Genomic DNA, 26569 nt, shown 5'->3' with positions numbered 1-26569 from the left:
GGGTGGAGTAACTTATATGTGGAACCTAAAAATGTTGAATACATAGAAACAGAGAGTAGAATGATGGTTGCCAGGGGCTGGGAGTCCGTGGAAAAAATGGGGACATATTGGTCAAAGAGTGGAAACTTTCAGTTATAAGATGAATAAGTTCTGGGGATCTAATGTACAACATAGTGACTATAGTTAACAAAAGTGTATTATATACTTGAAATTTGCTAAGAGAGTAGATCCAAAGTGTTCTCACCACACAAACAAAAATGGTAACTCACATGAGGTGATAGATGTATTGATTAACTTGATTGTGGCAATCATTTCACAATGTATACATATCACATCATCACTGTACACCTTAAATACAAACAATTTCATTTGTCTATTATACCTCAATAAAGCTGGCGAAAAAGAGTAGTTCTCTCCTACACTGATTCTGGCCATTTGGCTTGCTTTGGGTAATGGGATATTAGAAATGTGATACAAACAGAGGCTTGAAAAGCATTTGAGCACTGGGGCTTGATCTCTGGGTGCTCTCAGGATCATGCCATCACCAGTATATGAATAAGCTTTGAGTATCCCACTAGTAGAATGAAAATCACATGACCCAGTCACACTTGTCACACCTGCCAATAGCCAGCCTACTGCTAAACATGTGAGTGAGGCCACCCAAGACCAACCAAGCCCCAGTCAACTGATCAATTGAGTGCAAACTCACGAGCAAGCCTACCTTGTATCATCTGAGTCCAGCCTAGACCAGAAGAATTACTTAGCAGAATTGTGAGCTCAATAAGTGGCTTGTTACATTGCAATAGAAAACTGATACAATGTGGGTGACGATGGTGAGCAAGTGTAAATGGATTGAAGGTCTAGGGGAGAGGGTAGGGTTGGTAAAGTGGGAGTATAAATTATGTAGTAAGTCTTAAAAACGAGAAGTATCAGTACTCCAACTTTGTTCTTTTTCAAAATTGTTTTGGCTAATCTACTTCCTTTCCCTTTCCATTTAAATGTTAGAATCAGCATCTCTGTATTTTTAAAAAATACAACTGGGATTACATTAAATCTATAGATCAACTTGGGGAGAATTGACATCTTAACTCTATTGGAGTCTTCCAATCCATTGAGAACGATCCAAGAGAGTCAAGAGAACACAGTATGTCTCTCTCTTTTATTTAGGTCTTCTTTGATTTCTTTCATCAGCATTTTGTAGATTAAAGCCTACACATGATTTTTAGATTTATACCTAAGTATTCCATTTTTGGGGGCTATGGAAATTGCTACTGTTTTGTTTATTTCTGTTTCAATTTGTTCATTGTTGGCATATAGAAATATGACTGATTTTTATGTGTTGACTTCCTATCCTGCAATCTTGCTAAACTCACTTAGTTTTAGAAACTTTTATGTAGATTCTATGGGATTTTCTATATAGATAATTTTCTATATAGACAAAGTCATCTCTGAATATGAATGTTTTAGGGAAGGATGTTTAACTTCTTCCTTTCCAATCTGTGTGTTTTTTATTTATTTTTCTTTCTTGTTTTGCATTTTGCCTAGAACTTCCAGTATAATGATGAATAGGATTGGTGAGAGTAGAATCCTTGCTTTGTTCCCAGTTTGGAGGGATGGGATTCATTCTCTTGCCATTAAGTATCATGTTAGCTTTAGGATTTTTGAGGATTCCCTTTATTAGGTTAGGGAAGTTTCCTTCCATTTCTAGTTTGTTGAGTGTTTTTATCATGAATAGATGTTGAATTTTGTGAAGTGTTTTTTCTGCATGAACTTATGTGATTATGTGGCTTTTTTCTTCTTTGGTCTATTAATATAGTGGATTACAGTGATTGATTTTATTTTATTTAAATTTATCTATTTTGTAATTATAGTAAAATATACATAACACAAAATTTACCATTTTAACCATTTTTAAGTGGGCAGTTCGATGTCATTAAGTATATTCACATTGTTGTGCAATGAACACCACCATCAATCTCAAGAATTTTTTTCATCTTTGCAATGCATTTATTTTTATACTCCCACTTTACTTTATTAACCCTTCCCTCTCCCCCAGACCTTCAATCCATTTACCCTTTCTTACCATTCATCACCCATGTTGTATTAATTTTCTATTGCAATGTAACAAGCCATTTATTGAGCTCACAATTCTGCTAAGTGATTCTTCTGGTCTAGGCTGGACTCAAATGATATAAGGTAGGCTTGCTCATGAGTTTGCAGTCAATCGATCAGTTGACTGGGCTAGGCTCGTCTTGGGCGGCCTCACTCAACATGTCGAGCAGTAGGCTGGCTATTGGCAGGTGTGACAAGTGTGACTGGGTCATGTGATTTTCATTCTACTAGTGGGATACTCAAAGCTTATTCATATACTGGTGATGGCAGGATCCTGAGAGCACCCAGAGATCAAGCCCCAGTGCTCAAATGCTTTTCAAGCCTCTGTTTGTATCACATTTCTAATATCCCATTACCCAAAGCAAGCCAAATGGCTAGAATCAGTGTAGGAAAGGACTACTTTCTTTTCATCAATTGACATTTGACCAAAGTGGAAATGCAATTTAATAGAAAAAAGATAGTTTTCTCGCCAATGATGGAACAATTGGACACATATATGCAAAACAAACAAACAAAGAGCCTTGACATAAACCTCACAGCACATACAAATATTCAAAATGGATGATAATTTAAGTGTAAAATGTAAAACTAGACTTTAAAAAACATAGAAGAAAATGTTCGTGATTTGGGGTTAAGCAAAGCATTCTTAGATATGACAAAAAAGCATGATCCATAAAAAGAAAAAAAAGGATAAACTGGACTTTATCAACATTAAAACCTTTTTCTCTGTTAAAGACATTGTTAAGAGAATGAAAAGCCAAGTTATATACTGGGAGAAGTATTTGAAAGTCACATGTATGACAAAGGATTTGTATCCAGAATACATAAAGAACTCTTAAAACTCAACAGTAAGGAAATAAATTACCCAATTAAAAAATGGGCAAAGGACTAGAACTATACTTCACCAAAGATGATATACAGAGGGGGAAAGATGCTCAACACCATTAACTGTTAGGGAAATGGAAATAGAAACCATGATGAGATACCACCTATTAGAACCTATTAGAATAACTAAAATAAAAAATATTGACAGTACTAAGTGCTGAGAAGGATACAGAGCAACTGGAACTGTCATATGTTGGGGGTGGGAATAAAAAATTGTACAACCACTATAAAAAACAGCTTGGCAGTTTCTTCTAATGTTAAACATATACTTACTTTAAGACCCAGCAGTCTCACTCCTGGAGAAGTGTTGTTCACATAAAAATCTGTACATGAATGTTTATAGCAGCTCTATTCATAATTGCCAAAAACTGGAAACAACCCAAATGTCCTTTAACAGGTCAACAAATAAACAAATTGTGGTAAAATGAAATATTACTCAGCAATAAAAAGGAATGAATTAGTGATACATGCAACAACATGGATGAATATCAAGGCATTATGCTAAGTGAAAGAAACTAGTCTCAACAGGCTACACACTGAATGATTCCAATTATATGGCATTCTAGAAAAGACAATACTAAGATAATGGAGAAAAGATCAGTGGTTGCTAAGGACTCAAGGTAGGGGGAGGATGTGACCAAAAATGGGGCAGCACGGGGAAGTTTGATGGTGATGGACCTGTTCTGTAACCTATTCTGTTTGTGGTGAAGGTTACATGAATCTATATGTGTGTTAAAATGAATATAACTATACATCAAAAAGTCAATTTTATTGGATGTTAATTTAAAAAATAGAGAAAATAGAACAAAAATTTATACTTAGCATTTCAGATATAAGTGAAGAAATAATACTCATAAAAAGAACAATAAATTGTGAAACAAAAGCAGGTAGAACTGAAAAAATATCACGAGTATAAAAAATTTTTTGGAAGAGAATGATTAAGTAACGTGACAAAATGTCACACATTTAATAAGAGACAATAATGGGGTTTGAAGGCAGGTCGGCTGACTTGAACTGCAGAGGAGGTTTTACAGCACTGCACTACGAAGTACCTGTGCTTAGTGGTTAAGAGCATTGGATGCCGACTCAAAATGCCTGCATTTGAATGCTGGTTCCACCCTTCTTTCTAGCTTGGAATCTGTTTCCTCATCTGTAAAATGAGATTAATAGTAGGACCTATTTGATAAAGTTTTGTCTCCTGTATGTAAAGTGCTTAGTACCCCACCTGGCACTTAATAAGTGCTGAAGAAGTGATGGCTATTAACCACTTGGAGACTTCGTTTCTCCACGGCTAACAGAAATAACCCCTGTGCTGCGGAGAGTTTAAAACAGTACACTACAAATATGTTCTTTTATAAATATGTTAGTATTTCCACAAAGAACACAAGTCTTTAGAGTTCATATTTAGTTGTAGAAATGGATGAAGAAAATTGAATTGAGGTCTGTTTGATACCAAATACAGTCTTTCTTCTACTCTAAACCCCACTCCCGATTTCTTTTTCATTTTTGTTGCACAACGATTGCTTCCTTAGTAGATGTCCATGACTATTTTAAATTTCCATTAAGATGTTCTTCATCAAGATAATATATATTAATATATTCTTCATCAAGATAACATACATCTATATATATATATATACACACACACATTTAGTCTTAAAGGTAAGAAATAGTAGTTAAGGTTAGGAAAAATAGGAAGAGAGGAAGAGGAGCAGAGAAAAAGTCTGTAATAACTTTTCAGAGCATAGCAACTCTGGTTAGCTCGCTACATTCATGCGCTTGTGAAGAAGGAGCAGAAATTACAAGCACCCTGGCTATCATTATACGTATAGATCGCCTCAATTGCTTTAAGTGATGTTGTTTAATACAATGGGCAGCAGCTTTTAAAAGCAGGCAGAGCTCTTTTCCAAGTAGTATTGACGTCAGTAGGGCCTTGTAATTGTTCCTCTCAATGGCTTAACTGCCATTACAGTCGCAGATGTCCCCTGCATGATAGCGACTGCTGCTTTCCACACTGCAGCATGGACACACGGAAGCCGCCCTCGACTTGGGGTTGGTGGGGTTCTGGCAGTGGCCTTTGCCTCTGGCTTCCTAGCTGTGTGCATCATTTCCAGTGGGAGGTGTAGCATGGTTGGGGGATGCGGTTCAGGATGTGCTGAGGTAGGGAATCTTCGTTTTATCTCCTTTCTCACTTGGGTTTATGAAATTCAGTGCTAGAAAGGGGTAGCTTGGAAGACCTTAATTCACCTCAGTTCAACATGAGTGCTGCACCTTTTCATAATCAGAGGGCTGCCTGCCTAAATAGTTAGATTTTTAGGGGAGAATCAGAATGCCCTTTCCCCTACTCTGATTCATTTTCTCACTAGCCCTGACATACTGCTAGAAATATCCAGATTATTAAATCTGGATAAATATTTTGGCTAGATTTAATCTATTGGTCTTTTAGCAAACAGCAAGACCTAAAGGAAGTGACTCAGGGAAGACAAGTTTTGATGGGAACTTTAAAGCAGAGATAAAAAAGAAAATTAGAAGCAGGAAAGAATCTGTGGAGATGTTTAAGGGGGCAAGGCAGAGATAGGGGCACATGCAGAAAGGAGATGAGCACAAAAAAGAACAGAAGTTACTAAAAATAATTTTGCTCACTCCATCAGAAGAAATTTACCTGTTCCTTCTAAGATTCAGTAATAAGAGAATGATTCAATAATTGGTTATTCTCTATGTCCTATCTTGTTATCACACTTTGAGTAATCTTTGTTGAACAGCAGGAAATCCTAAAGATGCTGGTTTTTAGTGATAAAACAGGATGTATCATCGCTTTGAAGTTGGTTGTCTTAATTTTGCCTTTGTAAAATTAAGTAAAACTGTAAAACTTTGTGTGTTTTTCCCCCTGGCTGTGTTCCCATGTCCATAATGATGCTTCCGGAAAGACCAAACTCAAGTCGTGTCCCGGATGTGACCAAGACTGGAATATCTAGTATCTGTATAAAATTCTCTTTTTCTAAGAAAATGCTTACTAAAATAGCTCTTGAAACCCCAGAAAGTCTGATTGGTTTTCCCGCTGCGTTTGAAGATCGTTTTGCCCTGACCGAGAGCTGTACATGCTCCGCCTTTGTGATAATTGGCCCTGCCCTAGGGTCGGGATAGGGTGGAGGATGACTGTACATATAAAATAGAGAGATGACATTTTCATTTCCTGCAAAAGTCTTTTTTATAAACTGTGTGAACTTTGCTGAGTTTAAATAAATACTTTGAAGTCTGAGATGACTGGATTTCTCTCTGTACTGTCTAGAGTAACAGTAAACTTCCAGCAAATGTCGACTTCTCAGGAAATAGCCATAGCCACCAGCTTTCTCAAGAAAAGGAGAGAGAGAATTCCTTCTGCACTGCACAGAGGCTCTAATATGGACGTGGATAATTAACCATGCTATAAAGCGCCTGGTTGTATCTCAAGTTCTATTCATGGTGTGGTTACCAGTGTGGGTTCTGGAGTCAAAGAGAACTGGGTTTAAATCCCGTGAGTCTGGACAAGTTACTGACTTCCTCTGTCTCAGTTTTCTTATCTGTACAATGAAGGTAATAATAGTATGTAAAGCACTTCAGCCAGTTCCTGGAACATAGTGAGGGCTAACTAAGTGTCAGGTATTATTATTATCATTATTATTGCTCTTGATGTTTGTTGTTATTCCTTAAGTGAATATCTCTTTTTGATGTGCTCCACAGAGTTGGAGCCACTCCGCTAATCAGGCTGGATGGAGAACTGAAATAGCACTCTAAACCACCTAGGGCCAAGAGAGCAATTAGGTTTTCAGCTCAATGTACTGATTAGTTGATAGTAACTTCCTGGAGGGCTGTGTGGACAAGGATTCTAAGGTTGCTGATGAGATTAGCAGAGCACCATGATCGATTATCAATGTCTGCATGAGCATGGGTGGGAGAAGGGCAATACTCTGCTTATTTGCCAACCCTGGCCTAGGCGCTCTGGGCCCGTGGCTTAGATTCTTCCTGCTCCTCTGAAATAGTTCAGGAAAGTACAAACATTCTCCTTCCTGGTTACCAGAATTCTAATGCCCTTGACATTAAAAAGGGACTCGTATTGGTAGCAAACTATAACCAGCTCAAGACCAAACACTGAAAAATTAAGTTGGTTTTTTAAAAAAAATTTTTGTTTAGAGTTTCATAGCTTCCTGCTGGGGAAACTATTTGGCTACTAGACATCATAATCTGAGTAACATGGTGGTCTCCTCTTCCCCAATAATGATAATAATGGCATATTTTCAGAGCAACTTAATTTTGTAAAATGCTCTTACATCCATTAGGACAGTTTATATTCAACTCTTTGGCATGTGGCAAGCAAAAAAGGAAGTGAAGGCAAACTGGTATGGGTATTTCTTATGTCTCATTTCAAGTTCACTGATGGTTCCAGCACATATGTTTTGTTTCCAAAGTGCTGGCGTTTCACTTCCAGGGTAATGGTATCTGCCTCTTGCTGTGAGCCTCCCTCTGGTTTCTTGGCCCCCTTAATTTATTTTCCTTTCATTTATGATTCCTCCCCATGTAATACATGTTTGTCTGCTCTTAAAATATTGCCTTCATGTTGTGTGGCGTGCCCAAGTGTTTCCTTAATGAGTCACTTATGGATTGCAGAGCCAATTCTGTTCTCAAGACAAAATGCCAAGGCTAAGATTAGTTCCAGTTTTGTATTAATGATTGCAGATTCTTAAGGCTTAGAAACCCCCATTGCTGCACAGACACCAAAATGGTCAGATGGTGACATGTATAGAAGGCAGGCACTCATTCCTTTTCTGTGCCAAAGTGTCGTTTTCCTGTCCTCCTAGATAGCTTCTACTTCAGAAGCATAATCCATTCTCTCCCACTCACCCAGTCTCAAGAGATTTGGAACTATTTTGCAATAAAAGATGTGTAAGGTTGACCCTCCCTGCCCACGCTGCTCTCTGCTCAAATGGGTTGAGTCAGTATTTCCTTTCTCCTAGTTCAGCAATGGGCCAGCTGGTTTTGTCTGATAGAATAAGATCCAATTAAATGACCTTCTTTGGACTTCATCTAACCAGGAAAAAGACACACTTAACCAATAATTTGATTAATGGAATCAAGGAAGACTAGTGAAGCAGAAAAATTCAGATCCTAGAACCTCTTTCCTCCATAGCAATATGTTGGGAAGTTTCCACAGTTGAGTGATTTGTTTATATTATGAAACTTTAAATTATATAATAGGAGAACTATGTTTTGTGCTCCATTGATTGTATGGCAACCTAGATGGGTCAAAATTCCTTAGATGAAAAAATAAAAATATTGTTTATTGTTTATATGACTTCCAAGCCCAACAAAACACTATAAAGGCCACTTGCCCTATATCTCTTGTATAACTGTTTTCACTGAAGTAGGTTTGATATTATATCCTTGGTATACATTAAAAGGTGCTACAAGAAACAACCATGTGAAATCTAATAATTTTGCTTTTAATGTGGGAATACGATTTGCATATATCTTCCACCATAACTCAGTATGTCTCTATGGTGCCCCACCTGAGACATTTCTCAAACTAAGTTCCATGAAAAGCAGTGCTTTCCTTGAGGAACTGATATATTTTCTCCTCAAGGACAATGACAAATAATAACTGATCAAGCATCTCTTTTTTGTTATTATTTTGCCTATTAAGAAGCTCAAGGAAAGATGTGTGGTTCAACTTGAGTATGAAACTGAATATATATAGTTGGAGTTAGAAATGGCTTAATCAATATACTGACAGGTAATATCTCATTAATAAGAAGATTAGAGGGAGGTGATTGCTGACACTGGTGCAGCTGCTCATTGATTTAATCAAAGGCACAGAATTTTTCTTTCTACTTTTCTGTGCTACCATTTTCAGCTGTTGTCTTTCAATCTAATATTTCATGCCTCATGTCACATGATGGCTGCCATAGGACCAAGCCATATGTCTACATTCGGGTCAGGAAGAAAGAGGAGATAGGTCAGCAAGTTCTCTTCTCCCTGTCCATCTTAAAAGGAAACAAAAGCTATTACAGAACTGATCTACTTATATCTCATTGGCATTTCTGGATCACACGACTACCTAACAAAATCAGAGTTATATTACCCAATTATCACAGCTATAACAACATATTTTTTGTGTGTGTGTGAGGAAGATCAGCCCTGAGCTAATATCCAATGCCAATCCTCCTCTTTTTGCTGAGGAAGATTGGCCCTGGGCTAACATCCGTGCTCATCTTCTTCTACTTTATATGGGACGCCACCACAGCATGGCTTGACAAGCAGTGCATTGGTGCGTGCCTGTGATCCGAACCTGCGAACCCCGGGCCATCATAGCGGAACGTGTGCGCTTAACCACTACGCCACCGGGCGACCCCTATAACAACATATTTTTCTTACTTCATTTTTTATAAGTATTCTTATAGGCAACCATAAATCTAAGGAATTGAGAAAAGTTTCAGAAACGGCCCCTGCTTTCTTCTATAAGCTTAGCCTCTGGTTGAGAGGCAATTCATATACGGAAAATTAAATAATAATGAGACAATAATAATACTACTACAAGTCAATAACACATGAATTACACAGGCATTCCTCATGAAATACCAAGTGAGTGGTCTAGATAGTAAATGTTAAAGATCTAGATAGTAGGTAGATAGAAGTAGATAGAAGGACTATATAGTAAATGCTGAGGGATCTCACTATAATTTGGGATGAACAGGATGGGTTTTAAAAAGTAGGAATTTGATGTAAATCTTACAAAGGAATGAAAGAGATAATTAAATGTCTTCTTTTTGTCATTAAGCCCCAGAACTATGCATGTTCTGATGTAATTTTTGTTATCTTCTTTGTTATCTTGCAAATCTTCTTCCCATTTTCTTCAATAGCAAGTCAATTTTGGACTTTGGAGATTTTTTTGAGGATCCATGGCCCATCAGTTACCTGAAAATCAGGAGTCTAGTGATAAGGTAAAATAGCACAAACAGAAAAAGTATGTAGCTGATGTAATGAACTAATGAATCTGTATGTCTATAGGGCATAGGAATTAGAAGACCTTAGTGGAGGAAAGCAAACAGGAAATTTGAACCATGAGGACCTGGGGTCCAGTTCCACTTTTCCACTTGATAATTACCTGCTGTGTAATCTTGGGCAATCTTGGGCAAACTGCTTAACTTCTTAAGCCTTGGATTTTTTCATCTGTAAAATGAAGAAGATAATTTCCTCCACATTGACTTCTAGAGATTATAAAAGCTAATATCCTAGAAAGTGCTGTGAGAACTTTAAAAATGAGGTACAAAGTGTTATTTAAAAGTGATAGACATTTCAGTGATAGACTTCTTCATCTAGATTTGATTACTATCACTCTATCAAAATGACCATCTGATAACTGGGTTCAGGGCTTCCCATTGACTTCACACTTGCTGTTGGGGATCAAAGCTAAGTCCACTTAGTCCAGGGCTAGTAAGCCTACAAGGGCCTCTGAAATAGCAGACAAATGTCAGGTGCTCTGGTTCTCCCTGGGGTTGGCTGACTTCCCTCTAAAGCCTGTCAGCTTAGAGAAAATTCTCAGATGTCAGGATCTGTGGGGTTCATTCCAGGTGTAATATTAGCTCAAGTAGAGTTCATACCCATGTTAAAAAGTGGGTTTATAATGGAGCAAGATCTTATCTTTCCATTTTGAGAAAGCCTGGCATCACATTTGTAAAAATGGTAGGAACCTTTGGAGAAAGGCTTTGGGATAAGGATAGCATGGTGATGTTCAACAGTGGTTCAATCTCTATTTGCTAGATTTATTCATGGAAAACTTAAAAATAATTTTGGAAAAAGCAGAGTAATGAGCACCCTGTAGCTCTCACGCCACTAGCCTCTTGAAATAACTAACAGAAATGAGAAAATTCTCCATTCATATATTATAAAGAAACCACCGCATGGAGCACTAAGCACTAGACAGGATGTAGGAATTTTCTTCTAATCCTAATGCTGTAAATGTGCCATAAAGGCAAGAGTAATACACAAGCGAGTTTAAAATAGAACTGAGCAGGGCCCATGGATTCTATTTTAGGGAAATCCAATGAAGTACATACTGGGTTTTCAAAATTGTTGTAATAAACGTTACATGGAAACTCATGGATGCCCATCTCGTTGGACCGACCCCAATGGACTAAGGGTAAATGTTAATGTTGCAGACCGTGAGAGGCTGTATCTGACTATAGTCTAGTGTGCTTGACTGGCTGTTACTCAGGGCTTGATGTCAAATTCCAGACATGGTATTCATTCTCATTATTGTCTGTTGACCTGATATTAAACTGGAATAAAGGACTTTAAACAAATAGTCCAGATGGGAGACTGACACCGACAGTGTAGTAGAATAATCATTTCAATAAATCTTAAGTGCATTTAAGCCCCTGGTTTCCTGGACATACTAAAATTTCCAATTCTGTTTCTGGGAGGCAAAATAAAATTTTATGTTTATTGCATTGCTCTGTAACACTCTTCATGGATTAGTAATTCTCTGGGAACCTTGGGAGAATAAGAATTAAATATTCTTAGGTACTTCCTAGGTGCTCAGATCTTCCATATAGCATCTGATTTAATCCTCATAGCCAGTTCAAAGGGTAGGTGTTGTTACCATTTTTCCATATGTAAAGTGAAACCTGAGTAGGTTAACCAATAGACTCAAAATCATTAAGAGAAAGAGTTGGGATTCTAAGTAGAGCTCACCAATTACACAATCCCTTCTCTTCAATGATTTTGAAAATCGTTCTTTTTCCATTATAGCATGCTGTCTCTGGATAAATTACTAAGAATGCTTAAATGTGTGTATATATATACTATATATAGTTGCTTTCCTGTGACTACATGCCTAGGAAATAGGGTTAGGAGGAATTCTGGCCAATTGGATTTTCTAATTAACTGATGGTTAATGTTTTCTTTAAAAATCCTGTTGATACGATTCCTGAAATGGACCCATCCTTTTCCTTGGCCTAACAGAATACGGCGACTAAAAGCAAGTTTTTTTCTGATTGTGCTATGGTCTTGACCAGATCTCTGCTCAAATGTCACCTAATCAGAGAGCCCTCTATGACTACCCTTGAAAAAAAATCACTCCCACTCTCCCCTCACTCTATCACCCTTGCACTGCTTTACTTTTTTCCTCACAGCACTTACTACTAATTGATATATTACATATTTATTTGTTCATTTTTTGGTCTACCTCCCTTAGAATGTAAGCTTCATGAGAGAAGGTCTTGCATTATATCCAGAGTTGTTTCTCCAGGGCCTAGAACAGTGCCTGTAATGTGGTAGGTGCTCAAACAATGTTTATGGAATGAATGAATGGATCCAATTAAATATTAATTCTAACCATTTAGTCCTGTTGCTGCAAACAGATCGGGCTGAATCTGTGTGTGTAAAACCCTGTCACCCATTATTTGGCGCCTGTTGGCGGGGTTATTTATAATAAAGCTGTTGACACATTATCTGATTCTTCCTCGTAAGAATAGACACAAGGCAGCAATTTAGTAAATTAAGGCTTCTGATCAGTTGGAATTGGTCCATCAAGGTTGTCCTATAATTTGAAGAAAAGAATTGGTTTCTTGTGTGCTCTGCTGTTTACATGATGTAATCTTTTATGCCAAGCATGCACCCTGTAAATGCATTCACTCTTTAACAAAGGACATAAACTTTGAAAACTACTCAATTCTACAAAAAGCGGGTTCCAATTTTCTTAGTGTTCTCTACAAAGAGATTTCTGAAAGCAGAGTATCCTTAGAGAAGGCATCATTTGCAGTTTACTTTCTCACACTCTTTCTGAATTGCTGTTGCCAGCACAATCACTACCTTGCTAGGTGACCCTGGATAAGTGTATTTTTTTACCTTTTACTTAAAAAAGATAATCCACATGCTGTTTGTAGAAGATAGAGTGAAGATGACTGAGTAGTAGAGGATAGAGAAAAATCTATTCTGAATAGAACTACAGATATTTGGCAGCTGAAACCAGAACTTTCGATGATGAATTAAATGAATGGAGTTGTCATAGCAAATATGCATGTGTCTTTTGAGTATAAAATAGGCCCCAACTGCTATGTTATCTATCACTGTCCTCAGAGTTCAAGTCCAGTGTATTTGGAAGCATTGATGAACCCTTCAGACTGTCTGAAAACTTTCATGAAAACCTTCCTATGAGACCCTGCATCATAATAAGAGGGAGTCACGTGGTGGTTAAGAGCTCGGCCTCTGGAGGCAGACTGCCTTGGCTGGAGTCCTGATTCTGCCATTTACTGGCTCGGTGACCTTGGGCAAACTTCACTGTACAGTAAAAGTTGGGTCATGGCACTCCTGCTCAAATTCCTCTAACGGCTCCCCGAGTCTTTAGCACAGTCTATATGGCTGTGTTCTGGTTGCATCTCAGACTTCTGTGCAGGCCACTCTTCCTCCTGCTCATTGTGCTTCGGCCTCAGGGGTCTTCTTGCTGGGCCCGTCTCAGGGCTTCTGCCCTTGCTGGTCCTTCACCTAGAAGGCTTTTCCCCCACATATTCTCATGGCTTGCTCTCTCACTTCCTTAGGGCCTCTGCTCATCATTTACCTCCTCAGAGATGCTTTGTCAGAATATCTTTCTAAAATAGCATCTCTCTATCACTCTATACTTCCTACCCATCTTTATTCTTCCTCATAACAAATATTCCTTAGCTTGTATTATAAAAGTAACTCTTTAATGTCTGTGTTGCACTCCACCCCCTCCTGACCCTAAAGGTAAGCATGACGTTGTGGATGTTGTCTTGTCCACTGTGAAGCTCAAAGGCCTTTAATAGTGCTTAGCACATAGTAGGTGCTCAATAAATATTTGTTGACTGCAGGAATTGATACCTGACCTAAATTGTGTCCATCAGAGTCCCTTTCTCATTGATTTGGAATTGGGCCCAAAGAGACTAAGTCAGCAGCAGGTGCTACAACTATAAAGTCTTATAGTTTCAAAAGCCGAGGCTCTACTATCAGGAAAGTAATTACAGGCCACTCTGTAAACAAAAGAGCAGGTCAAGAAGAGAGAGAGATTTTGGGTCCTCCCATTTTCAGGACTCTAATCCTACGAATTCTCTTTGCTTAGGAGACGTAGCGCATTTCTATTTCTTGCAACCAAATGTCTCTGACTAATACAGGGGTGAAATGAGTTCACCCTCCATAAGAACTTTTTGGGTCCTAGAGGGCAGAGGAAGTGCTGGTATACCTTTTTATATTTGTATCTCCAGAGGCTACTGCAATTATTTCTAGTATATATATGATGAATAATTACCAAATAAAAAATTTTCAACTGGAACTTAAGTCCAATAATGTAGATGCAGTGATCCCTAGTTTACCCTCCTAAGGCTATATTTCTCTTTTCCACCCTCTTTGGATGCCTTCCCATCATCTAGTTCCTGTCAGGCCCTCACTGAATATTATCCTCAGCATCCTTGCATGGGACACACAAAAAGCTTATTTAAAAAGAAAATCTTCTCCACACCAAGCATACACTAAATTTTGATGAAGAGAAATGGAGTGGAGTTTCTGAGTGTTCTATGTCAAAATGTGAATGTCCATTGCTCCCAAGGGGCCAGTTCCATTATCTTTAATAATGTGGTAGGTTTATGAATTTATATCTTTAAAGAGTTGACTTTAAATTATTTTGTGGTTGCTGTTTTTTTTATGTTTGAACCAGAAATATGGTTTTAGCACCAACCAATGCTTGGTATCAGAAAGCAATTATTTTACAAAAGAAAATAAGGGCTTGCAGTGAAACATTTAATTGTAACCATCACAAATATTGTCCTATGAGGTGATCTAATCCATACTTGAATCCATGATTCCACCCCTTCATCTCATCTACCTTTGCCACAGTCCCTCTCACGATAGAATTTTATTTTGGTGGGTTGTTGGCTTCATCAAGTGTCTTGTGATGCAGCCCGCCCACTTTCCCACCAAAGACCCCTTCTGCTGATAATCCTCTTGATTTTCCTTTAATTTCATCATCCTGTTGGCTTAATGTTATTATCTTTTCCACGAAAGATGGAATCTCTTTATCTTTGCATTAATACTTTTTCAATTCTTGCATGAGCTTCCATTTAAATATCATAGTTTATTACTTTTTTGATAAAAATAACTCTTCACAATGATTGTCAAATTAGTTACCCAAATTTTGGGCTCTTATGTATCATTCCTTAATTGATCTCCTCTCATCTCACCATCACCCCTTCTTCTGGGTTTACTGCAATTACTGACTGAGAAATCCTGATCTGAATAGGATAAAGAGGAGAAAATTGATATTATCCCAGAGTCTTTTATACTCTGACAAATCATAGTCACAATTTAAGTGCTATCTTATATTAGATTGATTTTCAGGGCCAGTTACCCACACTAGCTGAAAACTAGGATAAGAACACACTAATTCAACCATTTGAAGATTGAACCCATTGTTTCCACTTGTCATCACTTTTGAGAACTATTTTACCCCAGTTGGACTTAATTTGGTTGCAAAAGTGTCCAGACTTACAGTGTGAGGGGAAAGAGGTTTCAACTTGTCAGGCAAGGAGAACAAAAGCTCAGAGTGGGGCTGTGCTGTGTGTAGGCCATGATTTTGAAACCTTGAGACATGACTAAGGGACATACAGTCATAGGAAAGCCTGGATTTTCTGGTCTCAAATCCAACTCTTGCGACCTCCTGATGCACATATCCCCTCTCACCATCCAAGGAGCCTGGGCATAGGTCTAAATCTGCTTCCTCTGGTCTTCCCCTCATGGAAAAAGCCCAGATAGAAACACTTTCTGCCTTCTTAGCCCAGTGAACATGCAGCATTATGATTCTGTTTAGTTGTGGATCAACATTCTTATGTTTAGAACTATTTTTGTCTCTCAAATGAATATGGGTATGGATTGGACCTTTAGCAGTTAATCCATGTACCAAGTAGGCAATTTTGGTTTCCCCTGGCAAGTGACCCAGCCCTGTTGAATTCTGGATGGTCAGGGATCTATAGGAGGTGTTTGAGAGAGAGTCCTCAAATGAAGAAGGATTCTTAGTTTGAGGAATTGGCTGGTGTGAGGTCTCATGGGAGGCTATAGTAGTGATTCCAAAATGTTTCATAATTTGTAGGCGCATCTGTAGCATTATCAGCACAACATCCATTGGCATCTGACCTCAGCCAGGCCAATCAGCCCCTTCATGGAAAATTAAAAATCAGAGCTGAGGAAACGGGGCCAACATCTCTCAGGTGGCAAAAGCTATAAGAAGAGAGATTTGGATGTTCATTGGTCATGGTTCCCACCACAGAGGGAAAGCTGGTTCATTGTGAGAAAAAGTGAAACTGACCCAGAGAGAGGCCAGAGACAAGGATGAGCAAGAGACCCCAGGTACCATTCCACTCCCTGATTCCCATTGTTCCTGAGGTCCAGAGGCACCTCTACCATTTCCACAGTTCATTGTTCAACTATTTCTCTGATTATATAAAATATCCCCAGAAACCTTCCAATAAATTTCTTTTTCCTGGACTAAGCTACTTCCAGTTGGGGTTTTGCTCACTTGCACTCAAGTCCTAATTATACATATACACTTGGGAGTTCGAAACCAGACGTCAATCAGGCCGTTCTAATGGTATCTAGGACAAGGCATGGTTTGCATTTAGTTCAATTGTAATTTTTTTCCAATCTGCCAACCACAATTAAGAGAGTTATAGGCAGGACTCACAGTTTTTCTTGTTCTGTGTTAAGGGTTGGAATACAACTTTCAACAGAAAGTTTCCAGATTACCTCCTGCATACTTTGATCACTTGTTCATCAACAACATCTCATGGCCTCTCTTCTACTGACTAAATACAAATGGTCACTGGAGGGAGGAGAATGGGTAGAGCCAAACCCAGGGTGTTTCTCTAAATGTCTCTACCTTTTCTCCTTTTTTGCCCATGATACTGTGTTTTAAATATGGCTTTTACCTTCAAATGTAAGAAATACTCTCCTTGGACCCTTTAGAATACATGCCTCTTATTTTTATAAATTTAAATCTCAATGATGGTTGATGATATTAAACCATTTCAGTTCTTCTCCCCACATTTCTGGAACATTCTATAGGCCTGAATATTTTCAGCTCTATTCCTTTTCTATTCCAATTCCATTTCTATTCCTTACAACTTGCCAACTTTTCCATCATAGTGCCTGATGCAGAGTCAGCTCTTGCAAGTCGATTGTTAAGTGAATAAACAACCCTGCAAGTGTTGAAGAGATGTTGTGAGTTGATTAATCCTTCTTTTCCACTAGGTGGTGCTGGTTGACATATCGTCTGCCTTGGAGTGTTTTAAAGGCCTCAATCTGTCACCATTTGGTTAGCAGTAGGACTTGATGAGAGTCAGAGTTGATTTGTCCAAGCCAGGAATTCCTGAGTCTCTGCTGGGCCTTGTCTTCTGACTAGATGTGTGGGCTTCTTAATTTCTTATTCTTAAATAGGGCTAATGGCCCTTTCCTTAGCTGTGTCAGAGGATGTGGTGAGAAGTCTTGCTTTCTCTTGACACTTCTCAGAGGCTCACTTTCCCAGGATTTGGGGTTTGGGGGCACTGCTTTATAAGACCTAGCTGGGAAAGAGGTTGTTTGGCTGAGAGAGAAAAGACATAGGCTTGAGTGACCAGTACTGGGCCCTTCACTATTACCTTGGCCACTGATCATTAGCATTTTGTCTCGGGGCTATTGATGACCCCGGGTCTCTCCCCCCCTTTTTTTTTTTTTTGTGAGGAAGATTAGCCTTGAGCTAACATCTGTTACCACAGCTCCTCTTTTTGCTGAGGAAGATTGGTCCTGGGCTAACATCCATGCCCATCTGCCTCTACTTTGTATGTAGGACGCCTGCCACAGCATGACTTGACAAGCGGTGCGTAGGTCCATGCTCAGAATCCGAACCTGCGAACCCCAGGCCGCCAAAGTGGAGCACGCGCACTTAACCGCTACACCACCAAGCCGGCCCCCAGGGTCTCTCCGTTTTTGCCCATGAGATTGCATTTTATGTATGACGTTTACTTTCAAAATGTAAGAAATGCTTTCCTAGTTTCCTTTACAAAGGGACCTTCTAATGAACTCATGATTGGGCTACACAATGTCTAGTGCAGTAGTGTTCCATTTACCAGGCATCATCAGAGAAAGAGATGTAGCATATGAGCAAATTTTCCAGATATTTAAACTTTATTCCTTTCCATGCCAAATCTTGTGAAAATTTGGCAGGGTTGGAGTAGATAAAAATAGTCCTAAAACATATTGTGCATGTTGTGCTTTCTTAAGCATAATATACTAAATTTAATTTATTTAATAACTCATAATCATCACTTTTATTTATTTATTTATTTTTGCTTTAAGAGCTGTTTTGGTCATCTAGTATTTCTGTCCTGAAAAATTGCTAAATGCTTCTACCATTCTTCCTTTCTTCCTAAGCACACTCCGCTCTTTTCTATTTTTCAAGTTTGCAATCAATAGCATATCTTGTGCTGGATACCAGATTGGCAGGCTGCTCAGGTTGGGTTAACACAGGTGCTGAACTCCTCAACTAAAGTTCTGCATTCTGATATCTTTGACAGTGGACCCTTCTCCCTTCCTGCCTTCCGTGGTGTCCTCTGGACTCCTGAATACCTCGAACCCCAGGGACGCTTTCCCAGCCGATGGTCCAACAGGAGACCTCACTCTGGGCATGGTCACTCAGAACACTTCCTTCATATCTATATTCCATAATGGAAAAAATGCTTTATTAAAGGCACCAAGGAAATAAAATTAACATCATAAATAAAATTAACAACATAACAGGGAGAAGGAGGGGGAAATCTACAAAAGTCAGAGCCACAGTGGTAGGTTCTTACCAAAAAATGAGAGGCCAGAAAAGCAGAATAGCAGATAGGATTCTTTTATTTGTAAGAATAGAAACCCAATTTAAACTGGCTTGAGCTCAAACATTCACCAAACAGAAGAGGGGCTGGAAGGCTTCAGGAGAGGTGGATATAAAGGTTCAAACAGCCTCCAGAACAAGATTGCTTTTCATCTCAGCCCTACTCTCCTCTGTCTTGGCTCCATGCTCTCACACCTTCCTTCTCCATTCATGGCCCCCAGCAGATCCATGCTCATACCCTCCTGGCTTCCAATCAAATGGAAAGAGAGCTTCTCTTTCCAATAATTCCTACAAGCATCCCAGAATTGACTCTCAGTGGCAGAGCTTAGGTCTTATGGCTCCTGAAAGTCAATTATTATGACTGAAAGGCTGAAATACACTGATTGGCCAGATCTGATCCACATGGTATGTCTAGAGATAGAAGGATAGTCAGATGACCATAACCACATGGACCTAGAATTTATAGTTTGAGCATAGTCCTTCACCAAGGCAAAAAACATTGTATTGTTACCAGTGTAGGTATGAATGGATGCTGGGAGGATGAAACCAACAGACTTGTGCTAAGAAGCTAATAGAGGTGAGTGAGTAAAGCCTGGACACTGACTTACCAAATCGTATTATGACTCAGAGTAATTCTACCACACACCAGCCATGCCCTCCCATGGTAGGTAGGGTGCCTACCTACCATATGACCTTCATCTTGAAGGTTCTCCTCTCACTTCTGTGTGCTCCCAGGCAGAATCAGGGATGGAAGAGGGAGAAAGTAAGACTGCTGATGAGATCTTCAGTAGCCAAACATCTCTGAATTCTCCAAGATCTTTTATCCTGTTGGTCAGGTCCTCAGTTACTTCAGTGAACTTTTCTTTCTTTTGACAGGTTTTAAACAGGCCCAACATCATGACTATTTTTCCAAGGACATAAATATTGTAGAAAACAATCAAATATAGGTCAATGGCTAGCCCCATGTTACTCTGATGGTTGACCATACTGTCATACAAGAAGACTACCTGTGATGTAAATCCAGATTATCCTTCTCACCTAGTTCCCCACTACTGAATTGGAGGTTTTGAAAAGTTCTAGAGAACTCCATGGATATCTTCTTTTCTTTCCTCTTTCCTTCCTTCCACAAAAATGAACTGAGATCCAATCACTGAGGATACAACTATGAAGATATAAGTCAAAGTCTGTACTTGCAGAGCTCACAGACGGTGAGATAGACAGGTAACGGGGCAATTATAATGCAGAGTGGTCAGTACCAGCATAGAAGGTAGGCATAGGGTGAGCATAAAGATAAGGCCCCTTAATTCATACCAGAAGAGTCAGAGAATTGGTTGGGTGTATTCCCACTACTGCCAGGCACTCAGGACACACTTGCTTTCTCCCAATCCCCACAGAGTGCTCCAGGTGGTATATGGGGCAGGAAGGAAAATACCCCAACACATCCCTCAGATAGTAAAGAGCAGGGATTCCTAACTTGGATCCTTGAGCACTGGTTTTAGAGGGAGAAGATATTGCCTAAGATTGTCTGCAAAATTCTCCATGTTTGTGCATTTTTTCTGAGGGAGGATTTATAACTTTTACCAGAGCCTCAAAGAGAGCATGATCAAAAGGGTTTAAGAGTCACTACTCCAGAGAGAAAGGGGGAGAGAGAAAGAGAGAGAAAGAGAGATGCAATCCCTGATGAAAGATTTCTATTGTTTGATGGGGAGCCAAGGAATGAGGGTGATTCCAGCTGAGCTGGACTTGCATCATCTCACTTTCCCTGAAACCATTTCCAGCTAGAGTTGAGATTTTAGAAAGTATACTAATGGACGCTTTTTTCTTCCTTCTTTTTCCTTTAACAGTGAAGGAGCCTATTGCATGTTGATTATATTAAATTAGCCACTGCCTGTCACCCACCCCCATCCCTTCCCCAGGGGACATTGAGCAATATCCTGATCAGGCTGTGTGTAGATCCAGGCTGTGTCTGGCCTTCTTGTGAAGTAGACGAGGCTTGGCTCCAGTACCCCACTCTTCTATTCTCCCTCCTGAATCCCCATCCTCTAAACATGTGTCTCTCCCCTCAGGGCCTAGCCTGTGCCCCATTCTTCTTGCTCATCTTTGTCCTTACCAAAGGATTAATTAATAACTGAGGTGTTAGTTGCTAAAGGAAGGAACTCATGATGCATTTCGAGAAAAGATTATCCAATACATTTGGAAAGCTCTTCAGGATTTAAACGAATAAAGCTTTGATGGTTGAATGAATGTCAGAGGAACTGGTATTTTGAGGCACTAGAGACTCCCAAATCACACTACAAAGGTGCCTTCTGACTTCTAAGGGAAGTGTGTGCTCACAGGCTGGGGTCACAACAATAGGCATGACTTTCTGAGAGTCACTGGGCCTCCCTGGTTGTTAACTTCTTTCTCTGTCAAGTCAGAGGATTGGACTAGATTTTCCTCACTGTGCCCTTTGACTTGAAAATATCAGAGGATTGAATGAGAATGAAAAAGCTACTGAGGAGTATACTTGGGCTCCATGTACAAATAAACTCCCAACAAGCAGAATGTCCAAACACAGAAGGGGAGGCAGTGAATGCCCTGTCATAGAGATGTTGATGCAGAAGTTGGACAACCTCTTGCAAAGGATATTATAAAAAGAATTTGTTTTATAGGTGCATGCTAATCTGTTCATTCATCAAACACTGAGAAAGCCCCGTCTATCTCCTAGGCACTGATGAGTCAGCCTTGAAATGTGATACTGACAATTTCCGCCTCTAGAATGCAGACTTAGGGCCAAGTAGGTAACACGTATCCACAGAGGCCACGTATGACACAATAGGGAGAGGTGGGGCTTGAGGCAAACTAAAGAGTATATGCCTAACTAAAGACATTCAAATGTTAAAATTGTAGTCATTCTGTGAGCCAGGTAAAACAGGTCTGCAAGCTGAATTTGACCTTGATCACAAAGTGGCGATCCATGGTCTAGATAATAATAAAGATTTATTGAGTGCTTACCGTGTGCCAACACTGTTCTAGGTGCTTTACACAAATTAAGTCATTTATACCTATAATTAAGGCACTCTTATTAGGGATAATTATTATCTCCATCTTACAGGGGAGAAAGCCAAGGCACAGAAGAGTTAAGTTAGGAGCCCAAGTCACCTGGCCAGCAGAGAAGTCTGACTTCAGACCCATTTTTGAAACTCTGTGTTGCCTCTGCATAGGTTATTTCTGATTCTGAACTTTTTTGATTATGTGGAATTAGTCTTATTTGATCAAACTAAAGAAAGTGGGTTAATGAGCAAGTTTTGTTTACTTCTCTTCTACAATGACCTGCTTCGTACAGGTTACAGTGAAGAGAGTCAAAATTCATTTTAGACTTGAGCCAGGATGACTTCTCACATTTCATCTCATTTTAAAAATTGTCTTCTCAAAAGTAGGTAAGCCCCAGAAGATACTAGTGTCAGATAGTATCTGTTTTTGCTAAGCAGCCAAAGGCTGGGGCGGAGCAGGGAACAAATAATCTTCTACAGTATTTTACATGTCGAAGGAACAGCAAATTACCCACCCTTTTATCTAACAAACTTGTGCCTTGACCACAAAGTGGTAGAATTGAAGAAGTGGAGGAGATCTGATCATCAAGTGGCACAGTTAGTTCTATGGGATATTAATAGGAGTTACAAGAAAATGGTAGCTTCATGGTCAAATAACTGGGTATTTCTGAGTTTAAAAAGAGTTGACATAGGTTTGTTACTTCAAGACTTGTCAGATCCTTTTTTGTGCTGTACCCTGGGAATCCTTTTTGCATGGTGCATCTGTTGGACTAGGAATGTTCTGCAGAACAGATTTGGAACACGTAGCCTGATTGTCCCATCTAATTTTCACACATGTGGAACTGAGGAGCTTGGAGAAGATGAATGAGCCACCCAGGGTCTCACAGCTGATAAATGATAGCCTGATATAGTAATAGTACTGAAGAAAGGGCATTGGGTTTTATAGTCATGATAGCCTAGAACTGAAAGAAATCTTAAAGCGTATCTAATTTAAGCAATTCATTTTGTTAGAAGAGGAAACATAGTTCCAAAGAGGATAAGTTATTTGCCCAAAGCTGTACAGGCAGAGTCTGGACCACAACCCAGGCTTTCTGCCTTCTCCTTGGAAGGGAACAAGGTGAAAATGAATTTTATTATGCTAGCCAGAAATGACTGTTAACCACTGTTCCATGTACTGTGTAGGAGTTTCTGCTAAATGTTATAGGACCTTTACATGACAGGCACTGAGAGGCTGCTGCAGCCTCAGTAAGAAGGCAATGGAGAGGTGGCTAAACCACCTGGGGCGCTTTAACAATACTACTGATGACCCTTGCTGGGCCACACTCTAGATGAATTAAATCTAGAATTTGAAGGTGGGATGGGGCCGTGGTGTCTTTACTTTTGAAAGCCCCCCAGATGATTCTAGTGCAGAATACGGGTGGAGAACCACCAGACTAGAGCAAAATGAGATGTGGAGTCAGGGAGAAGGAAGGGGGGAGATGGCGGCTGAGGCCTCAGGGGATGCCCGGTCAGCAGCAGAGAGGAGGTTGTGGTGCTTATCTGCTTATTATACACACACACACACACACACACACACACACACACACACACACACACAATCTGTCTAGTATGTGTCTAGAGGAGGAGAAACAGGTTGGTGTGAACAAGATAGCAGTAAGAAGAGATGAATAAAAGGATCACTGCGCAGCCTTGGGCCCAGCTGTGTCTCGATAGCATGGATTTGTAGGAAATCCTATCAGCATGAGCCTGCGACTTTCTTCTGCAACACTCTATACTCTGTGCATAGAAGCAAAAAGCGCTGGCCTGGGGGTTCTTTAGACCTTCGGGTAGACAAGATGGAGACACAGGGGCCTCTCAGTAGCCATAGAACTAAGGGGTGACAGCAGACAGTTGATAGATTCTATAAAGATTGTCCTTGTTTCATGAATACAATGAGGGGTGACTCCAATGAGTAAAGCCCACTGCTGGTGGGCACCTGTTATTCTACTGCCCGGGAAATGCTACCTGGAGTGAATTTCCTGCCCGGAACAGTGGTGGTCCACTCTGCTAATATCTATGTTCCTTTGGTTCCTTTCAAGCCATCCTTTGAAGATTATTTTTTTCATTTTGGACAAATTTTAGACCTCTGACCATCATTCCCATTGTTCTGTAATAATGACCTTCTTGTACCTCATGGGACTGCCAAATCCGGCCACGACACAGCTGATTATGAATGTGACTCAGTGGCCAACATTTTAAGACAACCTTGAGCCAGTTCCAATAAGGCGGCAGCAGCCAGCATCTTCTAGTGATTACTGTAATTTATGTATTAAAAAACAAACTAGCAGTGCTCAGATTTCTCTAAGAGATTCTCGACTAACCACGTGAGGATGGAGTCTGATTGGTAGGGGAACGAGCTTCTTGTCCTTCACCTCTGATCACAGTGAGTCTCAGAATGAAGTGATATCTGAGATGAAATTGTGGTTTTCTTTTCTTCTCCCCCTCCCTTTTTATTTAACTCTCCCCCACGCCAGCCGGAACTCAGCAGTTAGTGTGCACAGTGTGCCTTCCAACTGAACTGCCTGATCATTTATGACTCAGCTGTCCAGAGAGCCACAGCTGGCTTGGCATTGATTTTAAAAGACTGCGCTCTCCCTCTCTCTCTCTCTCTCTCTCTCGCTCTCATACTCTCTCTCTCTCTCTCTCTCTGTCTCTCTCCAGTTACACAGCGTGAATCAATAGGCAGTTCCTTCCAGTTGGCTGTGAGGAACACAGAGGGAAACTCCTAGTTTTCTGGCTACAGACTTGGGCTGAGGAAGCAGCTTCTAAGGTCAGTGTCCCAAACCGTAGCAGACAGCAGTACAAATAAACAGCCATGGGGAGACAGACGTGGAGTCAGGAAAATCCCCTACATGACTAGACTATCAGTTTCAGCAGTGCTGTGGCTGGGAACGTCAGGTTCAAGCCCATGACACTGAGGCCAAAGAGTTTGCCTTGGAATAAATGGTGTTCTCAAGCCCATGTCTCCTTAGTCAGTGACCATATTTTTTAAAGCGAGAAAAATCATGTGTGGGATGGGTGAGAGTCAGTTTCAGATAATTATTAAAATGATGCATTTCCAGGATTTGAGTTAATTGAAGTGAAAGGACAATCTAAATCAGTAAAGAGCCTGAGTTGTAGAAGTTTTCAAAAGACAAGTGCCAGTGGGGAGGGGTCCTACCGGGTGGTATTCTAGAAAAAGAATGGGTGTTTGAGACCTTAGATGTCCATTTAAATCCTGGTTCCAACTGCAGTTTGCTGTGATAAATGTTACTTGAAGTGGATTTGTCATGAAGCTAATGAAGCTTATATTTCTGGATCCCTCTCTGAGAGGGACACAGCTAAGGGGCACTAACACTGTGTTCACATGGTCATGTGTCGTAGAATTTTCAAAAGTAAATTGCTTTTGTATTCTTTCCCTTAAAGAGGGATCCCCAACTTATATAAGCTTCAGACCCCTTAAAACCTGAATCCACCCCAGTTAGGAAAGGTATTTGGGCATAGGGGTGGTGGTGAAGGGGACTGCCTTTGGAGTTCACTCTTGTTCCTGTTGATTCAGGATGAGAAGAGGAGGTACCCTGCTGTGGGAGTCCTGCTTTTCATTTTCACTGGTGACTTAGGGCTCCCCTTTCTTCTTCCAGGCCAGGCTCCCTAATGCCCCTCAGAACAATTCAGTGTGTCCCTACAGACACCTCAAGTAATCATGATCCTTACCTTAAAAGTAAAAGAGAAAGTGCATGTGCCTGGCACAAAGAAAGCATTCAATAAATGCTAGCAGTGGTGGATAGATTTTGTGTGCTCAGAATAGTACTCTCTTCCTAGAGTACCTCACATCCCTGGCCATGAGAGTTGTCCATGATGGGCATGTGACTCAAGTCAGGCCTTTCAAAGTCCTTCCCTGGGTTATTTCAACTGGAGCAGGGTGAAGAGGACCTTTTTTCTCTCTTCCCGAGGCTATAAAGAACATGAACCCATGGCTGGTGGCAAATGGGACTCCTGCCTTTTGGAAAAGCTGGTCTGAGAATGAATGGAGAGAGAAGGTCAGTAGTCCTCCAGTGTCTGATTTCAGCCAGTCCCATCCCATCTTTCTGTGCGTTTATGAGTCAATACATTTCCCGTTTCTTCTCCAGTAGATTGCTGTCTCTTGCAACCCAAATCATCTTGACTAATACATTTTTTTAATCTGGAATCACATTGTCACAGAAAAAATTCGTCCAGCTCTCTGTTTCTCTTTTATTAGATCAAGGCTTCCTTTTGGGCATACTCTCTGCAGAATCATCCCCTAAAATGAAATTTTAACCACTTTTATCAACACACCTAACGTGAATGAATTACTACACATCTTTGACATTTTCAGTTCAACCACCACGTATTGAACACCTATTAGGTCCATGGCAACAGGCTTCTGGCTGTGCTAGGTGAACTACCTGGAATCTAACTGTGCTTATATTGCAAAATAAATAAGCCATAACTTCCCCATGCTCTGTTACTGAAAAGGAGGAGGAACTCTCAGGTTGGTCAGTGATGGCTATAACTTCTGGAATATATTATGCCATGTAGATACTGGATTTAAGGTTATCTGATTTTGGGGCTGGCCCAGTGGTGCTGCGGTTAAGTGCACAGGCTCCGCTTC

This window comes from Diceros bicornis, chromosome 6 (genome assembly GCF_020826845.1).
Source record: "Diceros bicornis minor isolate mBicDic1 chromosome 6, mDicBic1.mat.cur, whole genome shotgun sequence".
Lineage (NCBI taxonomy): Eukaryota > Metazoa > Chordata > Mammalia > Perissodactyla > Rhinocerotidae > Diceros > Diceros bicornis.
Note: the sequence above shows the minus strand (reverse complement) of the source record.